This window comes from Oncorhynchus mykiss, chromosome 9 (genome assembly GCF_057628025.1).
Source record: "Oncorhynchus mykiss isolate SJ-2025 chromosome 9, ASM5762802v1, whole genome shotgun sequence".
Lineage (NCBI taxonomy): Eukaryota > Metazoa > Chordata > Actinopteri > Salmoniformes > Salmonidae > Oncorhynchus > Oncorhynchus mykiss.
The window spans coordinates 34088342-34112627 of record NC_143030.1 but is presented as its reverse complement, the minus strand read 5'-3'; the positions used below and the strand labels follow the sequence as shown (position 1 = coordinate 34112627).

The following is a 24286-nucleotide window of genomic DNA, read 5'->3' as shown; positions in this document are numbered from 1 at the left end:
ATAACATTTGAGGACACATAACTTTAGGGCGTATGTATTTTTATGTGCTTTACAACTACAATCTAACCACAAAGCTTGCCATCTTTTCGCCTCTCTTTCTGGCTGCTCAAGTTTGTTTATTTGTCATATACACATGATATACAGTACATGGAGCACACAGTGCAATGAAATGCTTACTTGCAGGTTAACCTCTCGACAATGCTACAACAATAGAAAACATGAGCAGCTAAGTGAATAAAAAGACTAATACAAAAAAAAACTCAATTAAATAATTTCAGTTACATAAAGTTGAAGTGGGAAGATTACACACATCCTTACCCAAATACATTTAAACTCAGTTTTTCACAATTCCTGACATTTAATCATAATAAAAATCCCTGTCTTAGGTCAGTTAGGATCACCACTTTATTTTTAAAATTAAATGTCAGAATAATAGTAGAGAGAATTATTTATTTCAGCTTTTATTTCTTTCATCACATTTCCAGTGGGTCAGAAGTTTACATACACTCAATTAGTATTTGGTAGAAATTGCCTTTAAATTGATTACCTTGGGTCAAACGTTTCGGGTAGCCTTCCACAAGCTTCCCACAATAAGTTGGGTGAATGTTGGCCCATTCCTCCTGACAGAGCTGGTGTAATTTAGTCAGGATTGTAGGACTCTTTGCTCGCACACGCTTTTTCAGTTCTTCCCACAAATGTTCTATAGGATTGAGGTCATGGCGTTATGATGGCCACTCCAATACCTTGACTTTGTTGTCCTTAACATTAGCCCTGTTGTAAACTACAGTCTTGACATGGACATGCCAAACGTAGTCAATAAGAAAGATTCAATTCACTAGGCTATTGATAAGGCCTAAAAAGACAGTGTATAATTCTAATTGAATTCGAATAAAATCAAAACAACAACTTGTTTTAAATACAGTTATAGGCACCATCATTGCTCTCCGTGGGCGTAGGCCATTAATACAGACAAGGCAACTTAGATTATGGAGAGTTTGACGCACATCCACACTTTTCACAGGAGCTGGCTAAAGATCCACTAAAGACAAAGGGGGAATGTCCACTCACCATTATACTGCTCGCAAATGTAATGTTTTATAAACAACATGGAACCATGTTGCAGATTTGCACTTCTCCAGAAATAGCAGACAAAATTGCATTGCATTCAAGGCATGTAAGGCATCTCACCATAAACCCACAGAAGGTGAATATTGCTAATAATTTTAAAAAAGCCATTTGTTTTTAAACCAACAACATTTCTAAATAGGACAGGGTTGGGAGCATAATATCATAAAAAATATCACTTGCTCCATGAACATAAAGCAATGTGTGCAGCCTAAGAGGTGTGGATGTTTCTCCTATCCATTGAATATAGTTTATTAGTGATAAATAGCATACAATAGGTCTCATCTAGTTTTTATTTGTCGGAGGGCTTCAACATGGAAATATTAATCTATATACATTGCAATCGCATTTACAAAATGTTAAATTACCCAAACGCTATAATAAGACAAGCCCACCATCACCATTGATAAGGCCTGTTAGTGACTTTGCCATGTGAAAGGTAAACACACGGACACGCAAACAGTCCGCAATTTGACCGTTAGGTCCAACAGATGAAAGTGGAAGATGCAGTCTATTGTAATATCTTGGTGTTTCTAAACAGACAGTCACTGACACCTTCAATTCAATGGGAATTGCACATACTGTAGGCCTAATGAGTCCAAACTTTTCACAGAAGCTTCATGGATAAAAATAGCATCCGATATAAAGAAAAAAACAGGAATGTCTTTTGACTGTTTTGCTGCTAGTGTTATTATATTAAAACAGTTGTTACAGGCTACTGTGCCTCTGCTGGCAAAATCGATGCCAAAACCAATTGCATTACTGCTAAGCCCAGCATTTTGTGAGTGGTAGTTTTTTTTTTTTTTTTTACAATCGCTAGGACCCATTTCTCAATACTTAGGTCACTTCTTCAAAACTCTTCAGACAGTTCTCCTAACCAACTTTCAGCTTGGCACTACAGTTCATTTCACATCCAAAATGCACTAAAACTACCAAAACGCTTCACACGTGTCTCAAATCAACTCATTCTTCCATCACCCAACAATCACACATTGTCACTCAAAACAATGACATAAAATAATTCAAATTAAAAAACACTTTACCATTTAGAATTCACTGCACTATATGTTACAGAAATGAATCAGACATGATGCAATATTCCATATGTTTTGTAATTTTTTTGGTCAGAGTGATTCCAAAATACAAAAGTTTGTATATACACACCATCTACCGATCTAGAAGCAATGCTAGTCAACCCTGTCTTCTGCAGTTGGCCACAGGTTCTCATCAACATCACATCACATCACATCTTATGTCATCTTATGTCACTTAGGAAATAATCTTTTGGCATGCCTGGTCCATCCCTGGCAATCTTCTGCAGGTATGTATAGGCATCCAGCATTCATTGCGTCCAAGAGAGACATTTGATCATGTGAATGGTGGTCATAAGCCTTCCAACTCCATGAGGAAAATAATTCCTCTATGGGGTTGAGGAATGGAGAGTAATGTGGGAGGAAAAGTGACACCATCCTGGGTTGGGCAGCAAACCACTCTGAGACTGCACTGGAGTGGTGAAATGCCACATTGTCCCATACAAATACCAACGTTGGCCGATTTCACCTCACTGCTACCGTTTCATCACCTGGCACAACCCTTCCATAGAGGTAATCCATGAATGAAATGGGACGCTCGGTGTTGTATTGCCCAATTAGTGGTTTGTGTAACAGCAATCCATTGCTGCACACATGGTGATGTTGGCACCCCTCTGGCCCGAGACATCCACTGTGGCTGTTTTCCCAATCACATTCCTTCCTCGCCACCATTTTTTGGCCAAGTTGAAACCAGCCTCATCCACAAAGATGAATATGTGGGGTGTTTGCCAGGCTTCAATCTCCATGACTCTCTAATAAATCCACAAGGCATCATAAGAGTCAGGCTATTACGGTAGTTTACATTATACCTAAAAAACATTCCATTGTGTGCCTCTTCCCTGTTTGGTTTTGATCAAAACCAGTTCTGTATTTTATAGCCATCTCACCTGGACATATTGGTTCCTGAGTTTTTTTTACTCTTTCAGAGTTCCTCTCAAAGGGGACAGTGTACAACTGCTTCTTTCTGACTTGATGTTGTTTCAGGACTCTAGAAATAGTTATGCTTACATTGTGAATATTTCCAAATGTAATGTTATCTGCCAAAAATCTGTCCCAAATCTGAGTTTTATGCCATGGTTTCTGATGACCATATCAATGATTGCAGTTTCCCGCACAGGAGTGAAAAATCCTACCTCTCCGCCTGTGGGAGATAACCATTGGGACCTAACCAGAAATACAAAATCAATTACACACAAGTGGGTTTGGAGTCTTTGCTCAATTTACTACTGTAATGTGCATTTCACTCAGATTCCCTTGCAGAATGCACATCTTACCTGTTGTTTTCCCGTAAATTTTTCACAAACGATGCCACTGAGCGTTGCAGATGTGGCTGCACTCTCAGACTAGCCCCTCTGATAGACCATGATTTATTTCATGATCAATTATAATAGCCCTAATCTCATCTGAGACTACAGCTCTTGCTCTTCCTCTCAGTTTTCTTCCACCACGCATACATACTCCTCTCCCTCTCCCACACACTCCTCTTCCTCTGTCAGCCACTTCTCGATCTCTGGCTGGGTCCATGTTTACATTACAGCACAGCATTATTCCTAAAATGTCCCCTTTTGTATAAATGGTAATGAATTTGAAAGACTAACACCTGGGTAGGTGTTCAACTACAATGGGAATCAGCTGTGGTTGGTCAAATAGTTTTTATATTATTTCATTTTTTAGATTTTGAATATATTTCAATATGGTATTGCTGTTTTTATTCAATTTTGTGTTAGGTTTTTAACTTAAGTTTTCAGTTTTGAAAATAGTATGTAAACATGCGCAAATTGGCCTGTAGGTACATAGAGTTTGTGGTGGTGGTCGTGTTTGTGAAAATAATTTATGACATTTGAAAGAATTAATGCATTTTGTGCCAAAGCAATAAAAAATTATCCACAGTTTAGCCTACATAGACTGCTGTTGTGCTCACTGTGTGAAGAGTTTTGAAAAAGGGACTTCAGTATTGAGAAATGGTAAATATTACCAGTAGCACTGCTTGAAATTGCTAGCACACGTTAAGGACACACCTTTTACCCTTCCACCTCAGCACAAGCATGCTGATATAAGGCACTTGAATTACTGTTTTATGTCAGAGCGCTGGCATTTACAAGTAGAAATTGCCAAAGAGTGTGAATTAGACAATAGCGCCACCTTAACGCCAGACGAAAAAAGAGCCCTGAATAAAAGTCTTCAGTTAAAACCTCTTACAGCTCCCCCCCTACTTTGTGCAATTTCCACCTGAAGACATACCCAAATCTAACAGCTCAGGCACAGAACCAAGGATATGCATATTCTTGGTACCATTTGAAAGAAAACACTCTGAAGTTTGTGTATATGTGAATTGAATGTAGGAGAATATAAAACAATGAAAGAAAACATACGTTTTTTTTTAAATCATCATCTTTAAAATTAACAAGATAAAACAAACATTCAGATAGGATGATGTGGACAATTTCAGTGAAAAATAGAAGAGGGCAACAGTATTTGTGCAAAGTTTCAGAATAATAACTTCCAAAATGATTGTGCTACATGACATTTATCATGAAGTCACCCAGGTAGCCCAAATGTGGCCAAATTGGTGAAGGTATACATTTTGAAACAAATAACTATATACAAAATACCAAAATGGTATTCTAACACACCCCCCCCCCCAAAACAATTGAGAAAAAAAAGTGGAAAAAACATACATTGTTTAAAAAATATGACAAAAAATATAGAAAAAATACATTTACAAAATAACATGGGTAACTATTTACACACTTTCAATATTTGGAAGACCCTCAGTCCTCTATCAAATCAAATCAATTTATATAACCCCAGCCTAAAACCGCAAACAGCAAGCAATGCAGGTGTAGAAGCACGGTGGCTAGGAAAAACTCCCTAGAAAGGCAAAAACCTAGGAAGAAACCTGGAGAAGAACCAGGCTATGAGGGGTGGCCAGTCCTCTTCTGGCTGTGCCGGTTGGAGATCACAGTGGTTGTAGAGGGTGCAACAGGACAGCACCTCAAGAGTAAAAATGAACAGTTTAGGGTTCCATAGCCGCAGGCAGAACAGTTGAAGCTGGAACAGCGGCAAGGCCAGGTGGACTGGGGACAGCAATGAGTCATCATGCCAGGTAGTCCTGACGCATGGTCCTAGGGCTCAGGTCCTCCGAGAGAGAGAAAGAGAGAATTAGAGAGAGCATACTTAAATTCACACAGGACACTGGATAAAACTCCCATTCGGAGTCAGTGTCACTGTGAAAGAAAATGTTCAGTTAGAATTGTTTCACATATGAGCCCTGTATCAACAGGTATAATAAACAGATATATATAGAGAGTACAGGGAACATAAGGTTGAATATATTATTATGACCTGCTAGATCTGTCTCTTTTATCTTATGACAGACCAGCTCTATCTACTGTCACCATTTCACTTTGGCCATTGATGTGGTCCTGCCCTCTCCTCAACAGCCTCAAATAGGCTATTTCATGCGGGTTGGGGTGGGGCGGCAGACACATGCATCTCACATTTCATGACATTACATGTTAATATATTGCTTCTAAAATTTACAAAAAAAATCACAAATAATATTTTATATTATTAATTTCAGACAAGGGCATTAGCATGATAAGAACTAACCAGTCCAAAACGATGTCCTCTCCCGTTCAAAAAATATTCCTCCACAATCGCTAAATGAATCGTCCTACAACAATCTCTGTCTCACCTTTCCAATCAATTTATTCTAAAATTGTGTGTACATCTTGTCACGGTTTTCTTTGGGTGAAGGAGAGTCGGACCAAAATGCAGCATTGTGATGATTCATGTTTGTTTAATAAAGGAAAACTATACATGAATAAAACTACAAAATAATGAAATGTGAAAACCTAAACAGTCCTATCTGGTGCAAACACAGAGACAGGAACAATCACCCACAAAACCCAACACCAAACAGGCTACTTAAATATGGTTCCCAATCAGAGACAATGACTAACACCTGCCTCTGATTGAGAACCACATCAGGCCAAACATAGAAATAGACAAACCAGACACACAACATAGAATGCCCACCCAGCTCACGTCCTGACCAACACTAAAACAAGGAAAACACACACGAACGATGGTCAGAACGTGACAGTACCCCCCCTCCAAGGTGCGGACTCCGAACGCACAACCTAAACCTATAGGGGAGGGTGTGGGTGGGCATCTGTCCGCGGTGGCAGCTCTGGCGCTGGACGTGGACCCCACTCCATAATTGTCTTAGTCCACCTCCTTAGCGTCCCTAGATAGGCGACCCTCGCCGCCGACCTTGGCCTAGTAGTCCTCACCAAGGGCCCCACTGGACTGAGGGGCAGCTCGGGACTGAGGGGTAGCTCGGGACTGAGGGGTAGCTCGGGACTGAGGGGTAGCTCGGGACTGAGGGGTAGCTCGGGACTGAGAGGAAGCTCGGCACTGAGAGGAAGCTTGGCACTGAGATGAAGCTCGGCACTGAGAGGAAGCTCAGGCAGGTAGTTGGCTCTGGCAGTTCTGGCAGATCCTGGCAGATCCTGGCTAACTGGCGGATCCTGGCTGACTGGCGGATCTGGAAGATCCTGGCTGACTGGCAGCTCTGGCTGCTCCATGCAGACTGGCGGCTCTGGCTGCTCCATGCTGACTGGCGGCTCTGGCTGCTCCATGCTGACTGGCGGCTCTGGCTGCTCCATGCTGACTGGCGGCTCCATGCTGACTGGCGGCTCTGGCTGCTCCATGCTGACTGGTGGCTCTGGCTGCTCCATGCTGACTGGCGGCTCTGGCTGCTCCATGCTGACTGGCGGCTCTGGCAGCTCCTTGCAGACTGGCAGCTCCTTGCAGACTGGCAGCTCTGGACAGGCGGGAGACTCCGGCAGCGCTGTAGAGGCGGGAGACTCCAGCAGCGCTGGAGAGGAGGAAGGCTCCGACTGCGCTGAACAGGCGGGAGACTCCGGCAACGCTGTAGAGGAGGAAGGCTCTGGCAGCGCTAGACAGGCGGGAGACTCCGGCAGCGCTGGAGAGGAGGAAGGCTCCGACTGCGCTGAACAGGCGGGAGACTCCGGCAATGCTGTAGAGGAGGAAGGCTCCGGCAGCGCTAGACAGGAGAGGTGCACTGTAGGCCTGATGCGTGGTGCTGGCACTGGTGGTACTGGGCCGAGAACACGCACAGGAAGCCTGGTGCGGGGAGCTGCCACCGGAGGGCTGATGCGTGGAGGTGGTACTGGATAGACCGGACCGTGCAGGCGCACTGGAGCTCTTGAGCACCGAGCCTGCCCAACCTTACCTGGTTGAATGCTCCCGGTCGCCCTGCCAGTGCGGCGAGGTGGAATAGCCCGCACTGGGCTATGCAGGCGAACCGGAGACACCGAGCGCAAGGCTGGTGCCATGTAAGCCGGCCCAAGGAGACGCACTGGGGACCAGATGCGTAGAGCCGGCTTCATGGCGCTTGGCTCGATGCTCACTCTAGCCCGGCCGATACGCGGAGCTGGAATGTACCGCACCGGGCTATGCACCCGCACTGGAGACACCGTGCGCACCACAGCATACCACGGTGCCTGCCCGGTCTCTCTAGCCCCCCGGTAAGCACAGGAAGTTGGCGTAGGTCTCCTACCTGGCGTCGCCATACTCCCTGTGAGCCCCCCCCAAGAAATTTTTGGGGCTGACTCTCGGGCTTCCATCCACGTCGCCGTGCTGCCTCCTCATACCAGCGCCTCTGCTTTCGCCGCCTCCAGTTCTTCTTTGGGGTGGCGATATTCTCCAGGCTGTGCCCAGGGTCCTTTACCGTCCAATTCGTCCTCCCATGTCCATTCCTCCTCGCGCTGCTCCTGCTGCCGCTTCTCCTGCCACACCTTGGGATGGCAACACTCCCCTGGCTTTGCCCAGGGTCCTCTCCCATCGAGGATTTCCTCCCAAGTCCAGAAGTTTTTATCACGCTGCTCCTGCTGCTGCCTGTTACCATGCCGCTTGGTCCTGTTGTGGTGGGTGATTCTGTAACGGTTTGGAATTGCAAACAGATGAAGATCGTCTTAGGTAAACAATTTATTTTAATGCGGTTTGTGATTATGTTACGCCTGTGCTGGTTACTTCTTGCTCCTACTTGAGACGCAGATGTCTCAACTAGGCACCTGGAAATGCAAATTCGCTACTCTAAATGCTAAATGTACTCGTTAAAACTCAAACGTTCATCAAAATACACATGTAGGGTATTGAATTAAAGCTACACTCGTTGTGAATCTAGCCAACAAGTCAGATTTTTAAAATGCTTTTCGGCGAAAGTATGAGAAGCTATTATCTGATAGCATGCAACACCCCAAAATGCCTGAATGCGACGTAAACAAAGATTTAGCGTAGCCGGCGCTACACAAAATGCAGAAATAAAATATAAAACATTCATTACCTTTGACGAGCTTCTTTCTTGGCACTCCTATATGCCCCATAAACATCACTATTGGGTCTTTTTTTCGATTAAATCGGTCCATATATACCCAAAATAGCTTTCTATGGAAGCTGTGTAATTCAGAAAAAAACATTGTTTTAAAACGCAGCGTCATTTTTTAAAATTAAAAAAGTTGACGATAAACTTTCACAAAACACTTCGAAATACTTTTGTAATCCAACTTTAGGTATTAGTAAACGTTTATAATCTATCAAAATGATTACAGGGCGATGTGTATTCAATATCTCCTCGTCTTCAAATCAATGGCTGAAAATGTGCACTTCACAACATCCTGGCGGAGACCGGAAGAAATTGAATCCAGTTAGTTGGATTTACCAACAAAACACTCCCCGGAAAATGACGACAATGGCGACATCGTGTGGAATCTGTAGGAATTGCATGCAGGTCCATAATTCATTTTGTGCCCTTTTAACAACTCATGAAAGTGACGCATGGAAATTATTTTTAGCTTTCAGAGAGCAGTTTTTCTTGCGCTTTTCGATGAAACACACGATCTGTTATAGTCACAGCCGTGATTTAACCGGTTTTAGAAACTTCAGAGTGTTTTCTATCCACATATACTAATCATATGCATATACTATATTCCTGGCATGAGTAGCAGGACGCTGAAAAGTTGCGCGATTTTTAACAGAATGTTCGAAAAAGGAGGGGGTAGGATAAAGAGGTTTTAAAATAGTTTTTTTTTATGGGGCTCTATGCTCAGATAATCGCATCGTATTATTTCGCAGTAAATCCTTTTTTAAATCTGACAATGCAGTTGGATTAGTACGATTCTAGGCTTTCAATACATGTGAGACACTTGTATTTCCATGAATGTTTAATATGACTATTTATGTAGCGATCACCGTATGTTGTGGAATTTCGGTCTCCGTGCGCAGGGAGGTTAACAGAGTATCACTATTGTAAATTTAAACCTTTCAATCAACACTACCTTATCACTCACCATTGTAGCACAGAATGCTTACTACAGTTGAAGAGTGTCCAACTGATCATGATAAAGTGTAACAACTTCAAAACATATCCATAAGAGTATTTGTATAAGTGAAAACTTTACATTTTTTCCAGGCTCTGCAACAGAAGCAGTATAACCAACTGTTGAAGCACTCTTGTTATGAATAAAAATGCATGCATTGCTCATAAAGGCAACTACTGTATGCCTATGATAACCCCTATCTCACATAAGTCTCCATTGTCTCTCTGATTAGGCTAGAATTATATATCGAGGCCTACAGATCTCAGATCTGTCATTGGTCATAAAATAATTGATTTCTTATTCCTCCCAGTAAAATGTCAAGAGTGTCAGGTTAGCAGTGCCAGGGTAGTGCTAGCTGCTAGCTCTGGGGGCTAGGGTAGAGGTTACACTTCATCAGATGATCAGATGTACCGTTACATAATTAGCAGGCGGCTAAGAGTTGTTACCCTCATTCCATCTCATTATTTTTACATCACACATTGTTCTCCTTTCCTAATCAGTCTGTATGCTCTTGAGGTCTTTGAGGACTCATTGACTGTCTCTCCCCTCTCTAACACGTATCCTAACTGATTGCACGCACGGAACTCCAGGCCTGAGTTGTTGAATGAGAAACAGAGAGAGTAGTAGGGTCTGGATGCAATCCAAGCTACTGATGGCCTGTGCAGTTGGCACTGGAATCTCATGCCATCTCTACACTCACAATGAGACGAACGTTGTGTCTCTCTACCAGTCTCTCTTTATCGCTCTCCCTCCTAATATTCAACCCTTAGCAGCATTCCTTTTTGCTTCATGAATCTTCCTTCATGATATTCTGTGTGGTGTTTGGTTGGACTGGGCTGGGCTCTCCAGGCTGCATCTGTACCTAGCTGCAGCCGAATGCTTCCCAAAAATCCCGCTCATCAGTCTGCAGAAGAAAGAGAGGCCTAATATTGGCTATGTCTAGAGAACTGGGAGGAGTCGCTGTCTATACACACACTAACCTACAGTATTCTCTACAATCTTACGTGACAGTTTAATGCAAGTTGACACACAAATATGTGACCCGATTCAGGAAACTAGGCATATGTCGCAAGTCACGACTACACAGGAGAACTGTTTAAACGTAAAAAATACTTTATCAAAGTGCATTTTTTGGCATCAGACAAGAGACTCATCCAAACACCATCTAGCTAGCAACATTCAGATATTACACGTTTCTAATTTTCACAGAAAGTGGTTTCATTTCAAGTGTACTGTTAGCTTGCGACCCAGCCAGCTAACGTTAGCTAACTAACGTTGTGTATGATCTCATTCTTCGTATCTCAGACACATTTGCTTGACTAGTTAGCTACCTGCAGGTTCATGCAGGGTAGTAAGGTCATGAGTTGTGATTATGGTCATTGTTTAGCTAGCTATGTGTCTTATGTCTATATGACTCCACGATGCAAGTAACTATTTAAATAGAAAAATCACTGCAACTGTTGATAGCCATATTAGCTGGTAAATTCACTCTGGCTATCTACTGATTTCAGACCACGGTTAAGATAGTCTAGCTAGCTACATTTTCAGATATTAGACGTTTCTAATTTTGACAGAAACTGATTTCATTTCAAGTGTATTGCTAGCTAGCTAACGTTATTTGTATGATCTTATTCTTCGTATCTCAGACACATTTGCATGACTAGTTACAGACATAGAACCTGGTTGGTTAGCTTCCTGCAGATTCATGCAGGGTAGTAATGTCATGAGTTGTGATTATGGTGCATTGTTTAGCTAGCTAGCTACATGTCTTGACCAAAGACTCAACTCTAATTTTGACAAAGTGTTTTCCTTTGAAGTTAGTTTACTGTTAGCTAGCTAACGTTAGTTGATAGGCTCGCTAACTAACGTTACATCATGCGTTTGGATTAATTGTTTACCTAGCTAGCTACATTTCTTAACAAAAGGCTCTCATCTTAGTGTGCCAGAGCGCAGAATAAATGATGAATTTTAGAACGCTCAACACCCGTTGAATATGTCCGGTGTCAGTCAATGTCGGCAGCAAAGCAAAATTCTAATTGTTGCCAGCAGCACTGTTAGTTACAATGCTATGGAAACCATGAAACCTGCCTAACCAATTCTGCTAGGGTGAGTAATGTTCAGTGAGCTGTTCTCTCTCTTAGATGTATGGAAGTAGCTGGCAAGTTCTTACAGAACACACAGATCAACCCTTAAAGAGATGGGTGGGGCTAAGGCTTTAAGAGGGTGGGAACAATGCTGAATGAGTGTAGACCAAGCAGGGCACTCCAATAGTGGTACCCAAATGTTGAAAGACATTTTCTCAAAAGTGAGTTTACAGGTTGATCAACATTCAAAGCGGAATAACTTTCCCATTTTTTCCTCAATTGCAGTGTATGATATTCCATTTTGTAGCTCTGAATCTACTTTTATCCAATGTAAAAAACGTACATTCAAATGTTGCTACATAGGAGAGAATCCAGGTGGTGAGTTACATATAATCTACCACAACACCACTGAATATGTTGAGAGAAAAAAAAAACTCCACTGCAATAGAACCTGGCAACCACCCACTACCATTACACCTTCCCATTCTCACCAAAACATTCTGTCTATGGCACATCCCTTCCCCGGCCCAATAACAGCTGCCTTCTAACCATAGCCATGGGAAGTCGTTTTGAGTAGGGGGTGTTGACTGAAAATTAATAATTGAAAAAAAAAAAAAAAAAACTTTATAGTAGAGCATTAATTTGCGCCTATGCTGACTAACAATAAAATACAATTCCTAATGTAGCCAAAGCATAGGACAAGCTAAGGTAACAATATCAATGCAGCCTAAATGAATTTAGCTCATGGCTGTAAGCAAAGATGCCTGTTGTGAACTGTGCGCACATTTCTTTGTACTGCATATTTACAACAGTGTGTGTCAGAGAAAGGTGTTGTAAATAAATTAGTAAAGATAAGATTGTCCTTAAAAAAATAAGAAACGGTTTCAGGTCCATGGACAGCTATGCCAGCCATCAAAGAGAAAAGCGATGACCTCGATCTAGCACCAGCCCTGTGTTGCTTGCTATTGGCCTAGTAAGCCTACTTGTTTGACATGGCCTGGAGCAGGGCTGCGAGCCAACGGTGAGTGGGTTCCATGTCTTCCCATTCCTTTTCAGCATGTTCTGAATTGTAAACTAATAGAAAGGAGAAAAGAGGAGAGAGAGAGAGATCTGAATTAACTCAAACTAAACTGTCTATCTTGCAACAGAGCGTGTGTCTGGCTCCAAACCCCCACAGCTGAAAAGATAAGAGCGTAAATCATGAGTGCACTGCTTACAAAACAGAGCTGAGAGCTCTCCATGCAAAATTGGGCCGGTGCCACCCAACTAAATCTAGAAAGATGGAATCACTTAACACCAGAACCTTCCACCAAAGCACAAAATCACTAAAAATAAATTGTTCAAATCACAACAACTGTGTTCAAGAAGAGAAAATGAACAGTTGGCTACTAAAATTAGTCAACATTATACTATCCACAAGGTATTGCGCACAAGAGTAGCCAACACATCAACATTGCAATTATTACAGGTCCCCGTTTTTGGGACTGGTGCAGCAGATAATAGTTCCTGCAACAAAGGATAAATTATGAAACAGGAGAACGTGGCATTTTATTCAACATTCTCTCAAGTGCAAAACAGTTTTTTATTATTTTTATTGTATTTCAATGTTTAGTTTCTTTAAAGTGTATTTAATAATTGGTCTCATAAATCCCTGACATAGGATTTCACACACATATAAAAAAATATTAAATTACAATCCAATTCACAACCTAAAATTCTTTACATTATACCCCAAACACATAACTTTAATTCACCTGTTTAGGTTAGAATTATGTAGTTGGCTTTTGCCCACAATAGCCCCATAAGAAGCTCTAAAACATGAATGCCTTAAAAGACTGGTATAAGTCATTATTAGATACTTTATACCCATGCCCAAAATACATTCACCCAATGTAATCAGGAGTGCCTTCAGTCGAAACACCAAAAGTGGCCTTGAGCTCAGGGGTCACGTGATGAAGGCTCTTATCAAGGCATGTACAGTGCATTCGGAAAGTATTCAGACCCCTTGACTTTTTTCCACATTTTTATGTTACAGCCTTATTGTAACATTCATTACATTTGTTTTTTTCCCCCATCAATCTACCCACAATACCCAATATTGGCAAAGCAAAAAAGTTAACATTTTCAAATGTATTAAAAATAAACTGAAATAGCACATTAACGTTTTCTTGCCTTACAACCTGGAATTACATTTTTGGGGTGTTTGTAACATTTAATTTACACAACATGCCTACCACTTTGAAGATGCAACCTTTGTTTTATTGTGAAACAAACAAGAAATAAGACAAAAAAACAGTACTTGAGCATGCTTAACCATTCACCCCCCTAAGTCAATACTTTGTACAGCCACCTTTTGCAGCAATGACAGCTGCGAGTCTCTTGGAGTATGTCTCTATTAGCTTAGCAAATCTTGCCACTGGGATTTTTGCCTATTCTTCAAGGCACAACTGCTCCAGCTCCTTCAAGTTGGATGGGTTCCGCAATCTTTAAATCATACCACAGATTCTCAATTGGATCGGGGCTTTGACCAGGCCATTCCAAGACATTTATTAACTTTTTAGTGATAGGGGGCAGTATTCGGAAAGTCAGATGAATGACCTGCCCAAAGTAAACTGCCTGTTACTCAGGCCCAGAAGCTAGGATATGCATATAATTGGTAGGTTTAAAGTTATGTTTCCAAAACGGTTAAAATAATGTCTGTGAGTAAAACAGAACTGATATGGCAAGTGAAAACCTGAGGAAAATCCATCCAGGAAGTGGGATTTCTTTGATGCGGGTGGTTTTCAATTGAATGCCTATTGAGTATCTAATGGGTTAGGACCCAGATTGCAGTTCCTTTGGATTCCACTAGATGTCAGTTTTTAGAAATTGTTTCAGGCTTGTTTTCTGAAAAATGAAGAAGAATGAGACCTTTCTGTTAGGGGACTGAGGAAGCATGCAGTGCTGGTTTGCGCACGTGACTGTGTGCGCGCCCTTCGTTAATTTTCCTTTCTATTGAATAAGCCATTGTCCGGTTGAAATATTATCGATTATTTAGACAATTAACAACCTGAGGATTAATTTCAAACATCGTTTGACTTGTTTCGACAAACTTTACCGGTACTATTAGGATGTATTCGTCTGCATGTTTTGACCACACTTGAGCTAGTGGATTACTGAACAAAATGCACCAAAAAAGTTTTTGGAGTATAAAGAGGGACTTTATCGAACAAAACTAACATTTGTGTACCTGGAACTCTTGTGACTGCAACACGATGAAGATCTTCAAAGGTAAGTGACTAATTTTCTTGACTCCTCTACCTGGTTGGAAAATGTTTGTATGGTTTTGTAAGCGGGGCGCTGTCCTCAGATAATCGCATGGTATGCTTTTGCCGTAAAGCCTTTTTGAAATCTGTCAGAGTGGCTGGATTAGCAAGAAGTTCATCTTTAAACTTTTGTGACTAGGGTGCAGTATTTTCATTTTTGGAAAAAAACGTTCCCGTTGTAAACAGGATATTTTGTCAGGACAAGATGCTAGAATATGCATACAATTGACAGCTTAGAATAGAAAAAACTCTAAAGTCTCCAAAACTGTAAAAATATTGTCTGTGAGTATAACAGAACTGATGTTGCAGGCGAAAGCCTGAGAAAAATCAAATCCGGAAGTGACTCATGTTTTGAAAGCACTGCATTCCAATGTGTCCCTATTGAGCAGTGAATGAGCTATCAACCAGATTACTCTTTTTCCGTATTCCCGAAGGTGTCTACAGCATTGTGATGTAGTTTTACGCATTTATGTCGAAGAATACCGGTAGGCGGCGACATTGCGCAAGTGGTCACCTGATGCTCCCAGAGAGATTCTGGCGTAAAATACAGAGGTAGCCATTACTCCAATCGGTCCTACTGAAAGACGAATTGTCCCGATTGATATATTATCGAATAGATATTTGAAAAACACCTTGAGGATTGATTATGAACAAAGTTTGCATGTCAACTTCCGACGCCGACAGAGATGGCCGCCTCGCTTCGTGTTCCTAGGAAACTATGCAGTTTTTTGTTTTTTTACGTGTTATTTCTTACATTAGTACCCCAGGTCATCTTAGGTTTCATTACATACAGTCGAGAAGAACTACTGAATATAAGATCAGCGTCAACTCACCATCAGTACGACCAAGAATATGTTTTTCGCGACGCGGATCCTGTGTTCTGCCTTACAAACAGGACAACGGAGTGGATCCTATGCAGCGACCCAAAAAAACGACTCCGAAAGAGAGGGAAACGAGACGGTCTTCTGGTCAGACTCCGGAGACGGGCACACCGTTCACCACTCCCTAGCATTCTTCTTACCAATGTCCAGTCTCTTGACAACAAGGTTGATGAAATCCGAGCAAGGGTAGCATTCCAGAGGGACATCAGAGACTGTAACGTCCTTTGCTTCACTGAAACATGGCTCACTGGAGAGACTCTATCCGAAGCGGTGCAGCCAACGGGTTTCTCCACGCATCGCGCTGACAGAAACAAACATCTTTCTGGTAAGAAGAGGGGCGGGGGCGTATGCCTCATGGCCAACGTGACATGGTGTGATGAAAGAAACATACAGGAACTCAAATCCTTCTGTTCACCTGATTTAGAATTCCTCACAATCAAATGTAGACCGCATTATCTACCAAGAGAATTCTCTTCGATTATAATCACAGCCGTATATATCCCCCCCCAAGCAGACACATCGATGGCTCTGAACGAACTTTATTTAACTCTCTGCAAACTGGAAACGATTTATCCGGAGGCTGCATTCATTGTAGCTGGGGATTTTAACAAGGCTAATCTGAAAACAAGACTCCCTAAATTTTATCAGCATATCGATTGCGCAACCAGGGGTGGAAAGACCTTGGATCATTGTTACTCTAACTTCCGCGACGCATATAAGGCCCTGCCCCGCCCCCCTTTCGGAAAAGCTGACCACGACTCCATTTTGTTGATCCCTGCCTACAGACAGAAACTAAAACAAGAGGCTCCCACGCTGAGGTCTGTCCAACGCTGGTCCGACCAAGCTGACTCCACACTCCAAGACTGCTTCCATCACGTGGACTGGGAGATGTTTCGTATTGCGTCAGATAACAACATTGACGAATACGCTGATTCGGTGTGCAAGTTCATTAGAACGTGCGTTGAAGATGTCGTTCCCATAGCAACGATTAAAACATTCCCTAACCAGAAACCGTCGATTGATGGCAGCATTCGTGTGAAACTGAAAGCGCGAACCACTGCTTTTAATCAGGGCAAGGTGTCTGGTAACATGACCGAATACAAACAGTGCAGCTATTCCCTCCGCAAGGCTATCAAACAAGCTAAGCGCCAGTACAGAGACAAAGTAGAATCTCAATTCAACGGCTCAGACACAAGAGGCATGTGGCAGGGTCTACAGTCAATCACGGACTACAAGAAGAAATCCAGCCCAGTCACGGACCAGGATGTCTTGCTCCCAGGCAGACTAAATAACTTTTTTGCCCGCTTTGAGGACAATACAGTGCCACTGACACGGCCTGCAACGAAAACATGCGGTCTCTCCTTCACTGCAGCCGAGGTGAGTAAGACATTTAAACGTGTTAACCCTCGCAAGGCTGCAGGCCCAGACGGCATCCCCAGCCGCGCCCTCAGAGCATGCGCAGACCAGCTGGCCGGTGTGTTTACGGACATATTCAATCAATCCCTATACCAGTCTGCTGTTCCCACATGCTTCAAGAGGGCCACCATTGTTCCTGTTCCCAAGAAAGCTAAGGTAACTGAGCTAAACGACTACCGCCCCGTAGCACTCACATCCGTCATCATGAAGTGCTTTGAGAGACTAGTCAAGGACCATATCACCCCCACCCTACCTGATACCCTAGACCCACTCCAATTTGCTTACCGCCCAAATAGGTCCACAGACGATGCAATCTCAACCACACTGCACACTGCCCTAACCCATCTGGACAAGAGGAATACCTATGTGAGAATGCTGTTCATCGACTACAGCTCGGCATTCAACACCATAGTACCCTCCAAGCTCGTCATCAAGCTCGAGACCCTGGGTCTCGACCCCGCCCTGTGCAACTGGGTACTGGACTTCCTGACGGGCCGCCCCCAGGTGGTGAGGGTAGGCAACAACATCTCCTCCCCGCTGATCCTCAACACTGGGGCCCCACAAGGGTGCGTTCTGAGCCCTCTCCTGTACTCCCTGTTCACCCACGATTGCGTGGCCACGCACGCCTCCAACTCAATCATCAAGTTTGCGGACGACACAACAGTGGTAGGCTTGATTACCAACAACGACGAGACGGCCTACAGGGAGGAGGTGAGGGCCCTCGGAGTGTGGTGTCAGGAAAATAACCTCACACTCAACGTCAACAAAACTAAGGAGATGATTGTGGACTTCAGGAAACAGCAGAGGGAACACCCCCCTATCCACATCGATGGAACAGTAGTGGAGAGGGAAGCAAGTTTTAAGTTCCTCGGCATACACATCACAGACAAACTGAATTGGTCCACTCACACAGACAGCATCGTGAAGAAGGCGCAGCAGCACCTCTTCAACCTCAGGAGGCTGAAGAAATTCGGCTTGTCACCAAAAGCACTCACAAACTTCTACAGATGCACAATCGAGAGCATCCTGGCGGGCTGTATCACCGCCTGGTATGGCAACTGCACCGCCCTCAACCGTAAGACTCTCCAGAGGGTAGTGAGGTCTGCACAACGCATCACCGGGGGCAAACTACCTGCCCTCCAGGACACCTACACCACCCGATGTCACAGGAAGGCCATAAAGATCATCAAGGACATCAACCACCCGAGCCACTGCCTGTTCACCCCGCTATCATCCAGAAGGCGAGGTCAGTACATGTGCATCAAAGCTGGGACCGAGAGACTGAAAAACAGCTTCTATCTCAAGGCCATCAGACTGTTAAACAGCCACCACTAACACTGAGTGGCTGCTGCCAACACACTGACACTGACTCAACTCCAGCCACTTTAATAATGGGAATTGATGGGAAACGATGTAAATATATCACTAGCCACTTTAAACAATGCTACCTTATATAATGTTACTTACCCTACATTATTCATCTCATATGCATACGTATATACTGTACTCTATATATCATCGACTGTATCCTTATGTAATACATGTATCACTAGCCACTTTAAACTATGCCACTTTGTTTACATACTCATCTCATTTGTACATACTGTACTCGATACCATCTACTGTATCTTGCCTATGCTGCTCTGTACCATCACTCATTCATATATCCTTATGTACATATTCTTTATCCCCTTACACTGTGTACAAGACAGTAGTTTTGGAATTGTTAGTTAGATTACTTGTTATTACTGCATTGTCGGAACTAGAAGCACAAGCATTTCGCTACACTCGCATTAACATCTGCTAACCATGTGTATGTGACAAATATGATTTGATTTGATTTGTTTCTGTCGATATTATGGAGCTAATTTTGAATATTTTCGCCGTTTTCGTGACTGTAATTTCCAGGCGATTTCTCAGCCAAACGTGAAGAACAAACGGAGCTATTTCGCCTACAAAATAATATTTTTGGAAAAAAGGAACATTTGCTATTTAACTTGGAGTCTCGTGAGTGAAAACATCCGAAGCTCATCAAAGGTAAACAATTTAATTTGATTGCCTTTCTGATTTCCGTGACCAAGTTACCTGCTGCTAGCTGGACAAAATGCTATGCTAGGCTATCGATAAACTTACACAAATGCTTGTCTAGCTTTGGCTGTAAAGTATATTTTTTAAAATCTGAAATGACAGGGTGATAGACAACAGAGTCTGTGTCGTGGTAAAGAACCCGCCTCTGAAGCTGCTCCGTGAGAGTGTACAGTTCAAGTTGGCCAAAGGCCGTGGTAAATGCTGCAAGAAAAATATTTACATTACCCAGGGGTAGAACCCACTTCTTGTTACATCTCCATTGCACCAGGGCAATGTCTTGACTCAAGAATGAAAAATGTTTCGTATTGGTCCGAAATAAACAAATTCCAAAATTCTTCGGGGTCTTTAATGATTGACGTTGTTAGCAAATTCTCTGCGAAAGCTCCCCCCAAAGAATGTTTAAGTACAATTTTGACATTTATTTTTTTATTTTTTTACCTCTATTCTGTCAGGGTCAAGAAGTATGCCTTCTCTGTCGTGATAGTCTTGAATGTACTTGTCTTTGCTCTCTTGATCTGTGACCGATGCAGGATAGCCTGAAGCCATTTGCTTGCATCTCAAGAAGGTCTGATTTCCTTGATACTCCATCTCTAGAGCCTTAAATAATTCAACTGTGACCCATACAGAGTGATCACAAGGGTTTTCCTGGTTGTTGTTTTCACTCCAGGTGCGACAAAGGGGAAAGAAAAGTTTTCCTTGAGGTCCCTTGTAAGGCAACACTGGTATAAACAAACCCCAAGGAGGGTAGACAGTTGCTTTGATCAGACCAAAATAGTTTTGGGGTAAGTCAAAGTAGCGGTGAATAATTTCAGGATGCCCCATAGGATAGCATGAAGGAACTCATTACATGATGATAAAGGGATGTAAAATCTACATGTCCTATTGTCTTGTCGGGTTGCGCTACATACCGCGATGTCAAAGCATTGGTACGTCCTCCATACAAGGCCGGTCGTGGTTCCAAGGGTTCTAGTGTGTCAAAGCTGGAAAGGAAGGCTCGAAAATGTGGATCAGACTTTTTGAATGCAGTCCACTCATGCTCCCACATGACATTCCCTTTCAACCCATAAGTAGCCTGTAAAGATTCCAATTTGTCTTGAAACTCTTGGTACATTTCCCCAAAAGTATTTTGGGTTAGGACACACATGGCCTGGGGCACAAAGCAAGATTTACAACCGTGGAAGAAACAACTGTTGTAATCAAACACGATCTCAACACTGTCAATCTGTGTGTATCCATCTACAAAGTATGACTTGAATTGGCGTCGGTAGTGACTCCAGGGGCCAATGACGGCATCTTTGATTACCTCTTCTCAGAATCTGAGGCATCCGTCACAAAGTATAACCACGTCATTGCCACAGTATGATTCCATCTCTTTATGGAAATCAAGCTGCTAAGTCTTACTGTCTCATACCACGTCAGGAATCTCTCTCGCTCTTTGGGAGACATTTGATCACACCCGTACATTTCGGGTCTGGGTTAAGATCCGATATAATGTAGATTCTCCTCAGATGTGAAGAAATGGGGAAACCAACCTTTCACATATTTTTCCAAACCCAAGGCCTCAGGCATTTGAGCCAATCTCATGGGTAAGAAACTTAAACTGTCAATGTATCTCTGGTTGAAGGCGGGGTCTACAAACCACAAGATTTTACTACCTTGAGCTATGACACTGGGTGCAACACCTTGCTGTATCAAGGTGTTAAAAGCAGGTAGGAGTAATAGGCTCTAGAATTGTGCTATATAAACATAAAGTTTCTGTACTGTGGTTTTCTAAAGTGTTTTAGAAAGAGGAGTGCACAATTGGGCACCTCTGCCGACTACTTATCACCCTTGAAAGTCATGGTAGATACAAAAATAGGCAAATTAACCCCTGATTGCTGATTAGTCTCAATATCATAGAACACGTATTTCTCTGAATGTTCATCTTCAGCCAAGGGCTGAATATAACACTCGTGTGGCACTTCTTGAACCACTTCAGCGTCTCTGCTTTTCAAAGTCCCTTTACAGATTGGGCAATGTATGATTCCACACACATGAGGTTTAGGGCTGTCTATTTTAAGGTTGTAATTGCAATGGCATTTTGGACATTTCTTGTTAATGTCACACCTGCCTAAAGATTTACAGGACTTGGGGTGCCGTGTTTCAATTTTGTGTTTTTCGTAACAGTAGGCCGAATGACATGTGCGGTGACAATCCGCACAGGGTGTCAGGTTTAAGGGCTGCATCGGACAATTTTCATCAAGACATACTGAATAGTTATAACGGCACGAGTGCCACCCCTTTCGGGTATAGCCGGTATGACATGCTGACATGCTCCTAAAAACGCTGTGATGTTGGTAATAGCATAATAATGGTCGTTTTGCACATAAAAGTACAGAATCTGAGGATGAGGTTGTGGGTTGTTTTGGAATTTCAAGAGAACTGCATTAGCTCTACTGTGGTACAAAACCACAATCTTGATGTTCAGAAAGTTTTCAAATTTGACTATGTCGGAGAATGGCAACGCATCCTGTATACCTAGACCCACGGCCGTTTGGAGCTCTCTAGCCTTGTGTAACGCCGCTAGATCCGTACATCCAGGGTTGAGTAAAAGTGCTAGGCCTATTGCAAAGCATAGCTTATTACCAGGATTGTGAACGTTTGAGGTATGCCCTTTTATTGCTTATGATTTCTGATTGCATTAGGATCTAGTTTTCTTCTCTGCCCCCCACCACCCAGGTGTTGCCATATTATTTGCACTACAAGCTCGTGGGTTCTATCAGCTATGACAGATACATTTTACTGAACAAGTCGCTATAAATTGTTCAAGATCTGCTTCACCATTGGGTGAAATAAGATATACACTGTTTTGCATGCTATCTCCACAAATTTCCAACTGTAAGACATCCCGAGGTTCGCCATAAGCTGTTGCCCTGTCTAACAGTTTGTTCAGAGTAACCAATATCATCACATAAAACACTGCATCGTCAAGATTCTGATTCATCCATGTGAAATTGAAAAACTGTCGAATCTCTGTATTGCTGAATTTATTTCAGTACACAACTCGGACACTTCTATCGATACCATCTCCCTCCTGATTTATTAGACAATTTTCCAATTCCACAAAAACATCGTATTGTGTTTCAGACTCTTCGGAGTTAATGGCGGGGTTTGTGGGGGGTAGAAGATCTTATGCTCTCATTCATCTGGTTAATTAACGATATGAGGGCGTCAGGGATCTGGGATAACAGGTTTTAAATCGGTCGTCCCGGACTCATTCATATGATTAATTAACCTTTCTGATCTCCCCATCCCGGATCCGGGATCGTGAATACAGACTCAAGCTCATTACCATAACGCAACGTTAACTATTCATGAAAATCGCAAATGAAATGAAATAAATATGCTAGCTCTCAAGCTTAGCCTTTTGTTAACAACACTGTCATCTCAGATTTTCAAAATATGCTTCTCAACCATTGCAAAACAAGCATATGTGTAACAGTATTGATGGCTAACGTAGCATTTAAGGTAGCATTTAGCATTAGCATTCAGCTGGCAACATTTACACAAAAAAACAGAAAAGCATTCAAATAAAATCATTTACCTTTGAAGAACTTCAGATGTTTTCAATGAGGAGACTCTCAGATAGCAAATGTTCAGTTTTTCCTGAAAGATATTTGTTTAGGACAAATCGCTCCGTTTTCTGCGTCACGTTTAGCTATGAAAAAAACCCTGTATCCAGGATTGTGTAAATCTATCAGCAAGCTCATTAGCATAACACAACGTTAACTATTCATGAAAATCGCAAATGAAATGAAATAAATATGCCATCTCTCAAGCTTAGCCTTTTGTAAACAACACTGTCATCTCAGATTTTCAAAATATGCTTCTCAACCATAGGAAAACAATCATTTGTGTAAAAGTAGCTAGCTAGCGTAGCATTTAGCGTTAGCATTAGCGTTAGCATCCAGCACGCAACATTAACAAAAACATAAAAGCCTTCAAATAAAATCATTTACCTTTGAAGAACTTCTGATGTTTTCAATGAGGATACTCTCAGTTAGATAGCAGATGCTCAGTTTTTCCAAAAAGATTCTTTGTGTATTAGAAATAGCTCCGTTTTGTACATCACATTTGGCTACCAAAAAACCCCGAAAATTCAGTCCTCAAAACGCGAACTTTTTTCCAAATTAACTCCATAATATCGACTGAAAACATGGCAAACGTTGTTTAGAATCAATCCTCAAGGTGTTTTTCACATATCTCTTCGATGATATATCGTTCGTGGAAGCATGGTTTCCCCTCTCAATCAAATGGAAAAATACTTGCACATGGCTTTACGCACCAGTTTCGACGCAGGACACCAGGCGGACACTTGGAAAATGTAGTCTCTTATGGTCAATCTTCCAATGATATGCCTACAAATACGTCACAATGCTGCCGACATCTTGGGGAAACAGCAGAAGGTCTAAGCTTATTCCTGTCGCATTCACAGCCATATAAGGAGACATTAGAAAACAGAGCTTCAGAAATTCTGCTCATTTCCTGTTTAACGTATCATCTTGGTTTCGCCTGTAGAATGAGTTCTGGGGCACTTACAGGCAAAATCTTTGCAGATTCTTAAACTTCAGAGTGTTTTCTTTCCAAAACTGTCAATATGCATAGTCGAGCATCTTTTCGTGACAAAATATCGCGCTTAAAACGGGAACGTTTTTTATCCAAAAATGAAATAGCGCCCCTAGAGATGCAACTGGTTAATTCTATGAGTTTGGCGGGAATCTGGGATAATAGGGTTTCATCTATCGGTATTATGTCTGTTACCCCATCCTCATTCATCTGGTTAATTATAGCTTGGAATTCGGGCTATAACTGGGATAACAGGGTTTCAACTGTCTCAATTATGTCTGC

The 24286-nt window shown here is 42.3% G+C and overlaps 1 long non-coding RNA gene across 2 annotated transcripts in view; it reads right to left on the bottom strand.

Annotated features, from left to right (window-relative positions):
* Positions 1-23962, bottom strand: part of LOC149980886 (uncharacterized) — a 341633-nt gene extending 317671 nt beyond the window's left edge. For both annotated transcript variants that reach the window (XR_016483201.1, XR_016483200.1), the window contains exons 1-2: positions 23398-23962; positions 22983-23044 (exon numbers count right to left, since the gene is read on the bottom strand). This is a non-coding gene — a long non-coding RNA (uncharacterized LOC149980886). The remainder of the gene's footprint in view (positions 1-22982; positions 23045-23397) is intronic.
* Positions 23963-24286: the final 324 nt, after the last annotated feature.